Source organism: Sinocyclocheilus anshuiensis, unplaced genomic scaffold, assembly GCF_001515605.1.
Source record: "Sinocyclocheilus anshuiensis isolate Anshui unplaced genomic scaffold, SAMN03320099.WGS_v1.1 scaffold658, whole genome shotgun sequence".
NCBI classification, from domain to species: Eukaryota; Metazoa; Chordata; class Actinopteri; order Cypriniformes; family Cyprinidae; genus Sinocyclocheilus; species Sinocyclocheilus anshuiensis.
Genome location: NW_015542402.1, coordinates 874,939 through 882,479, shown reverse-complemented (window position 1 = coordinate 882,479; position 7,541 = coordinate 874,939). Strand labels below are relative to the sequence as shown.

Sequence of the window (7,541 nt, the reverse complement as noted above, 5' to 3'; positions counted from 1 at the left end):
GATTTAGAAATCGCGCAAGCTCAAATCGCGATTTTATGATGATTTCGATTAATCGCACAGCCCTATTATGGATACATACATATAGCCATATTGATACATGGAAGTCAATGTCTACTAACTGTTTGGTTACCAACATTCTTCAGAAAATCTTGAGGGTGAGGAAATTATGACAGAATTTTTATTTTTGGATGAACTATCCCTTTAAGAGCTGCAGATGACAATGTTATTTTAACAATAGTGGCAGAAACACAGTGAGCAGCGAAATAGATTGATACGTTCGCTAAAAACACCACCGAAAACGAGAATGCAGAAATACAATAATATTTATCTGTCATACATATATGACTCTGACCGTTCAAATAGACCAAGGTTTGAGACTTTTTTTTCATCTACATTTAGCATCATTAATCAGTTCAGAGCATAATTTCAGAATAAACAATGTTATAACTGGGGAAATTATTTGTAGATAGCAAGGAGAGACAACAACAACTTAGCAACGTATCAACTGCATGTGCTTTAAAGTCTTACCCATTTAAACATTCAAGCGCAAGAAGACGTGAAAGAAAACTTTCGCACACTCTGAGAGACTGTTTTCTGTGTGCTCACACCCAAAGCATGCACACGTAAAAACGCCTCTGAAACTACAGAAATTAGTTGTTTTGCGTCTTATTGCGCATAAATGGCCAAATACATACAATGCCCGTCAACACAAATTCACGTAAACACAGTGGGTTTATATTAAACACATTCGGTATAAAGGCTATTAAGTGAATGTAAACAGTTGAGAAGCAAAACGCACGTGTAACAGTTTATTAGATCTGTGCGTGAGGTCTTAAAGAGACAGCAGCCTAATAGGGCTGTCAAAAAATATTTTGAATTTCGAATATTCGTCAAATTTTAAATAAAAATCCGCATTCTAATTTTAGGTGTGCGTCAGGCAGTATTATCAGTGGCGCACGAAATGCGACGACGATGTGTCATTGCATTTTAATGCTTTTGTTAGCCTATCCAGTTGAACCCACTAGATGCGGCGCTGCTGCGTTGTTCATTCAATATATTGCAGAAAAAGAGAACAATAAATGCGGGGGAAGATGTTGTTTACGTCAAAACCGAAACCAAGCCATTCACACAGTACGCATATTTATCGCATTTTCTAGAGGGACATCTATCAGCGTTGCAGTCGCGTCTCACACGAGAGAGCTGCATGTTTAGAAAGCCATGGAAAATTAATGTAAGTTCAACTTTTAAAAAACATGTCTCAAGACTTTATGGCGGTTTTCCCCCATCCCACTGCATCTCAAGTTTTTAAATGAAGAAAGTACTCTTTGTGATTGGTTTTCGGTCCTTTGTATTAAACTATACATACATACATGATGCTGTTTTGTTTCTAATTGTTTAAAGCAACTTTATTAATTATATAAGGAACATTATTTTAAACATTATGCACTTTTTTCAAAGATAGTCGTGTTATTTTATTACGCTTTGAAGAAACGTGCATTAGTAATATTTTGCTCGATGCGCCCTCTTGTGGCCTCAGGAGAGAAGCCAAAAATTTTTTTCCTCCCCTAACTGAAATTATGCCTTTTAAATTCAAATATAATTTGAATATTGATAATATTTAAGTAAAAAGTTCGAATTTAGTTTTTCAGCCATTTTGACAGCCTAAATAAACCTGCTGCTTCTGTGTCATAAATATTTATTTTTACAGTGAAGACTATCCAGTGTTATTTTACAGTTGAATGGATTCTTCAATTTCTGTAGTACTTCTGTACCTGAATATTACTGTTAGACCTACCTGAAAAACTCACAGCAGTTAATTTCATTTGTATCTTGTTATTGTATTTGTTTGTGCTATTGCTTGTCATTTATTTATTTGTTCTTATTTTATTAATGACTGTTTACTTGTCGTTTCTAGTTTAAATAAATTCAATTCAGAGTTTGAAATCAAAGTTCTATTCAGGTATCTTCCTAACAATATAAATATGAATCAACACATAATTATAATTTGTAAAACACAAATAGGCTGAGTGATGAAACATTTAGGTTAGATGATTGTAATTTGAAAAAATGTCTAAAGCAACACCCCAAACACCTTCACATGTGCTTCTCAAAATAAGTAGTAATTATTAAACATTATATCATAATATTTACTTCATGTTTTAATTTTAACAGTACACCTCTGTTGTGCAGCACTTCGTTTGCCACAAAATAAAAGAAAAAAATATTAAATGTTTAAATATTATTATAAATATAATTACTAAATATTTACATTTTACTTTGATTACATTGAATCAATCTGTTTAATTTTTTGATAATAAAATTGTATTCAATCATAAAAAAAAAATCATAACGAATAAAACAAAACAGAATTTCTGAAAAGATAAAATATTAACAGTAGGGCTGGGCGATATGAGGAAAAAAATTATCATGATAAAATTTTCTCATGTCAGTCTATATCGATAATTATCACGATAAATGTCAAATCTTTATTTATTTCAAGTTTAAAGGCAGATTTTTGCTCCTAAGTTATAGAAACCAGACCGTTATTTGTGGGTTTAAACGACTCTTTATTGTCAGAGCATGACAAACACTTCATGTTTTTGAGTTCTTTACACTTTGTCATTTTTCCTTAACAAAATAAATATCTTAATATGAAAACTAATTTCTTAGTTTCTGCATGTTCTAATAAGTGATACGGTTTCAAATCACGAAGCAGGTTTGTGTTTCTGACTTTGATGCATCTGCAATATTAATAATATTACTTTATTTTGTCTCTTAGAAATGCATATTTTACAGTAGTTTGAGTTTGGATGCAGATGTAAGTTTATGTTCATTATCAAAAACAGTAACATCTGTAAAAATTGTAACAACCTCGGTTTTCTATGGTGAAAATTAATTAACAATTGGTTTCCATAGTAGCATACATTTAGATCATGATAATCACAGTTAATGATAAACCACACATATTGCACTTCAATACCATGGTAAAAATGTAACTGTATGGTTTCTGGGTATTTGAATGAAAAACTGTAGTCTAAATACATTTAGTATAAATGCACAAACGCTACAGCTTGATCACAAAAATACTGTAATTATTTAACAATATAACTATGTTATTTTGTGTTAAAATGTTAAAAAACTGTTAAAGTTGCATGAATTCAATTAATTAGACATGCCTTTTGATTATGAAAATGTAAATAAACCAAAATGGAATCCATAACATTTAAAACAAAAATTAAACATATTTCTTGGGCCCCTAAAAGTGTAGAAACATCTCAAAGCTCATCCAGAGAAATTAAATCTAAATGTCACAGCAATGCAATTATTTAAGTATTTTCTCCTTAATAAATGATCACAAATCATTATCATTACGGGGTATGGAGTGCAAAAAAGTAACTTAAAGCAGTTTAGCATAAGGCTACAAAATAAAACGTGACAAATGAGGGGGTCTGAATACTTCTGGAAGCCACAGTAAATGTAAATATTCTGTGTGTCTGACTCTGGTTTATAAATCAAAGCACCATCTCTCTGGGTGAAAACACTCATCCGCTCGTCGTCCAGCTCTGTCAAACTGAGCACTATTGACAGTGAGCATCAGGACACATGCATCCCTCACAAACACTGGAGCTCCACCACGAGCGCGGCGCTAAGAAGCATGTCATGCACTGGCGATCTACTGACTACGTGTGACAGAAATCCAGCAGGCAGTGGAGTGGCGCGAGCGCTTACGGGTGATGGAAACATCAAAGCCAGAGCTCCCACAGGCAGTGCTTCATTCATGAATAACCCCTTCATATGAGAAACGCACACTGCTGCCCATGTGACCGCCTCGCCTCCTTCTCCACCAATCACACGGCAGCTGACAAACACACTTTAAATGGATGGAGCTGCTCTTGACATGGCAAAGAACCTGACGTACCTAGCCCCGAACCCTTTCAAAACACAAACGCTTTTCTAGATTGTGCGTCATAGTCTAATGAAGTAAAATTATACTATGCTTCAAATCCTGATATAAATATAAAACATGCATTTTTTACAGTGGACTAAGCAAAACTGCCCTGCATTTTTATAGATGGAAAACAGCAGAAGCGGCTTTTGATTAAAACTGTTTTTGTTTCAAGGAAAAAAAATCCAAGCCTTTTAATTTCATACTTTTATATACAGTGCTTTGCGAAAGTATTTGTACCCACCGGTATTGCGGTATTTTAAAAATTAATATCATAACAAAAATAAACATCGGTATTCGGTATGAACTGGTATACCGCCCAGCACTAGTACCCCTTCAATTTTTTTTCACATTTTGTTAGGTTGTTGCCTTATATTAAATCAGTCTACACTAGGCTTGCCACAACAGACGGTGCTGACGGTGATACCGGTGTTAAGCCGCAACACCGGTTACGTCACTTGCCCACCGCGGCAGTGTTAGATTTCATTTCACCAGTGAGGAGAGTGAGTCCTGCCCTATAGCATGGTGTATTTTTATTTGTTTTGTTAATACAAGTTCTATGTTTTATATATAGACTAAAGTGAGTTTGACATTGTATTTTGTTGTTGCAATCAAGCAATTGACGCCGAACTGCCGTTAATTCAAAAGTGAACGTAAAATGCGCACGATGCTTTTAAGCTATTTAAAAGCGAAGGAAAGCGAGGAAAAGAGGGAACGCCCCGCCCCCACGGTGATACCGGTATTACCGGTGTTGTCACACGTCGATTAACCGGTGGGAAAATTTCCTCACCGTCACAACCCTAGTCTACACTCCATACACGAGTAGGTATCTGGGATTCATAAGTATCAGGGACACTTGAAATTTAGCTTCTAGCTGTTCTTCCAGTGAAGTAACCTGTGGCAGATTCAACTGAATGGGTATGATTTGGAAAGGCACACACACACAACTCTAAGGTCTAAGACTTGAAAATACAAATCAGAGCAAAAACCAAGCCTGTAGAGCTCAGAGACAGGATTGTGTCAAGCCACAGATCTGCGGAAGAGTTCAGAAAAATTCTGCTGCAATGAAGGTTCACAGAAGCATGCTGAAGTATTTACTTGAGCATAGGGCTGTCGCGGTGAAGGAATTTCCATTGCGGTAATTTTGAGTGGCTCAATAGCGTGGTATGCGGTATTATCGCCATACATATACACATACATATACATATATATATATATATATATAATTTGTGTGCTATATGTATAGCAGTTAGCCTAGTTGTAATCTGATCTTCTAATCTGACTGGACAAGAGACTTTCTATTGATATTTCCACCTGCATGCGTTCTAGACGGCTGTCAGTCAGTGCAGTTAGTGTTGCGCCACAAGGTGGTGGAACGTGACTAATTCAACTACACGTTCAAAAACGCTGATTCATTCATTCAAAGAGACGTAATGAAACACGCTGTTGAAATCATTTTAACTTTGAGCGCCACTTTAGAAGGCTCAGCTGACCAGCTATGCGTCGATGCTAAGACAGAGATTTCGCTTTCCTTGGACATGACAACCTATTTTCACAAATATATATGACTCGGCCTGGAGGACAGACGCAAGTAATCGCACGCGCTCAGTCGATCTCTCTCTCATACACTGTCTATTTAGGCTTGTTAAGTGCAAATCTACAAAGCCAATCAGCATGGTACACATTATGTTATCATTACTAACTTGTTTAATATTCAGTCCACATGCATGAAGTGTAAAACGAGAAGGGCATAACCTTACGAAAAAATAAGCCTTACGGTTGCTGCGGTTCTTGCATTCCTCTGCGGTTTGCTCGTCAATAGCACGGTATTGCGATATTGCGGTTATCGCGACTTGAGCATATTTACTTCAAGTCCCCTCAGATTTTAAGGTAACAAGTTAATAATTAAGTAACTTTTTGCATTTGCATGTTCACGGTTCTCTGATGTGGTTAACACTTTAACCGCCAGCGGGTAAAACTTACCCATGCACATGACTACTGTTTTGATGTGGCTAAAAAACATATTATGTCACTGTCTTCACAAAGTAATATCTAGAGTAGGGCTGTCACGATTATGAAATTCGGCTGACGATTAATTGTCTACAAATAGTCACGGTTATTGCGGTTAATTTTCTGTTTTAGGGCTTTGTCGATTATGACGATTACGTCGATTATCACGATTAATTGTCTGTTTTTATGGCTTTCATTATATAATTGTGATTAATTTAAGGGTTCAGTAAATAATTATGATGTTATCTTTTAATCATTTTGAGTTATTATTTTGCAGTGTAAGATTACAGAGAGTATTCCAAATTCTAAGAATCGGTCAATACCGATCCAACACCAGCGCTATTTTTTTCCTACACCACTACAGAATATCAATACTGTGTTTGTGGAACTAATGGTCACTCTTTTAAACCCTTTGTTAAACGCAATCCACTAAATACTCACTTCCTCATTACAGAGAAAAACTTCATTTGAATAAAAATATATAAGCTATGAAATTAAACTAGCTGACTGTATAATTTAGCAGCAAAAACAATATCTTGGAGAAAAAAAATCTTTGTTGCACATTATACAATTTAAACATGTTTATTCTGTTAACTATTTGTATTCTTACAAAATACATTCATGAATATAAGATAGAAATCATTCTGTTTGTGATAATTGACCGCGTTGGTCAACTCATAAGTGCTGCAATTTCTGTTGCATATGAGAAACATCAAATGAAACTGAAAGCATAACGAAACAGCGCTGAGAGAGTATACTCGCCGCGTCACGCGTCAGCACGAGCTCGAAGGTGCGCGCAGCAAAAATGCCACGCATATGAGGAAACGATGGATGGTTTTCAAGCGAAAGTCAAGTAAAAGACCGCTTCTTAAACCAGAGAAGGTGAACATGTTGGTATTCTTGTGGGGAAAAAAAAAAAAACATGCAAGCACCATCACCATCAGTTTTTCATTTTTGAAAAACTTATCTTTGCTGTTACCCTCACATTCTGCTATGGATGCTCTCTTTTATTTATTTGATTCCTCAGTGTTTGCTAAACGTTCTGTAATTTATTAGTCGGTATATAATACAGCATGTGGTGTGTGCCATGCCTCATCTTATTCGCTTTTATTAATAAACGTTTTGTTCGCTAGTTTGTCATTGTATCTTACTGATTTATTGTTGTTGTGCTTTTTAATTAAGAATAACAATGAATCCATCTTTTGTTTTAGTCTTAAAAAGTGAAGGGTGTGAAGATGTATGTAAACAAAACAGACAATTATTTTTCTTGTAAAACGTGACACCAAGATCGCCCGGCCCGGCTTATAAACTTTCGTTTCCATATAACTATAAACTATGATAAAAGTTCATCAGCATGCATTGAATAATCCCATGTTGTAGCCTAAATTTTTTTTTTTTAATATCTTGAAAGTTAGTTGCAAAAGAGCAACCAGTGGGAAGAATGAGTCTGGAGCCCTGTGCATGAAAAGCAAACTGGTGCTCTTTTGTTTCTTTTGGTGTATGACTCCCCCTTGTGTCGTATAAAAAGCACAATAATCGCGGTGGTTAGATCAAATAATCGCGATTAGACGGTTATTTAATTATC

General features: G+C 35.5%; 1 protein-coding gene across 2 annotated transcripts in view; it reads right to left on the bottom strand.

Moving 5' to 3' along the window:
- The window catches only part of LOC107692977 (protein Jade-1-like), a 66,858-nt gene that overhangs the window by 51,766 nt on the left and 7,551 nt on the right, over positions 1–7,541 (bottom strand). The window lies entirely within an intron of this gene.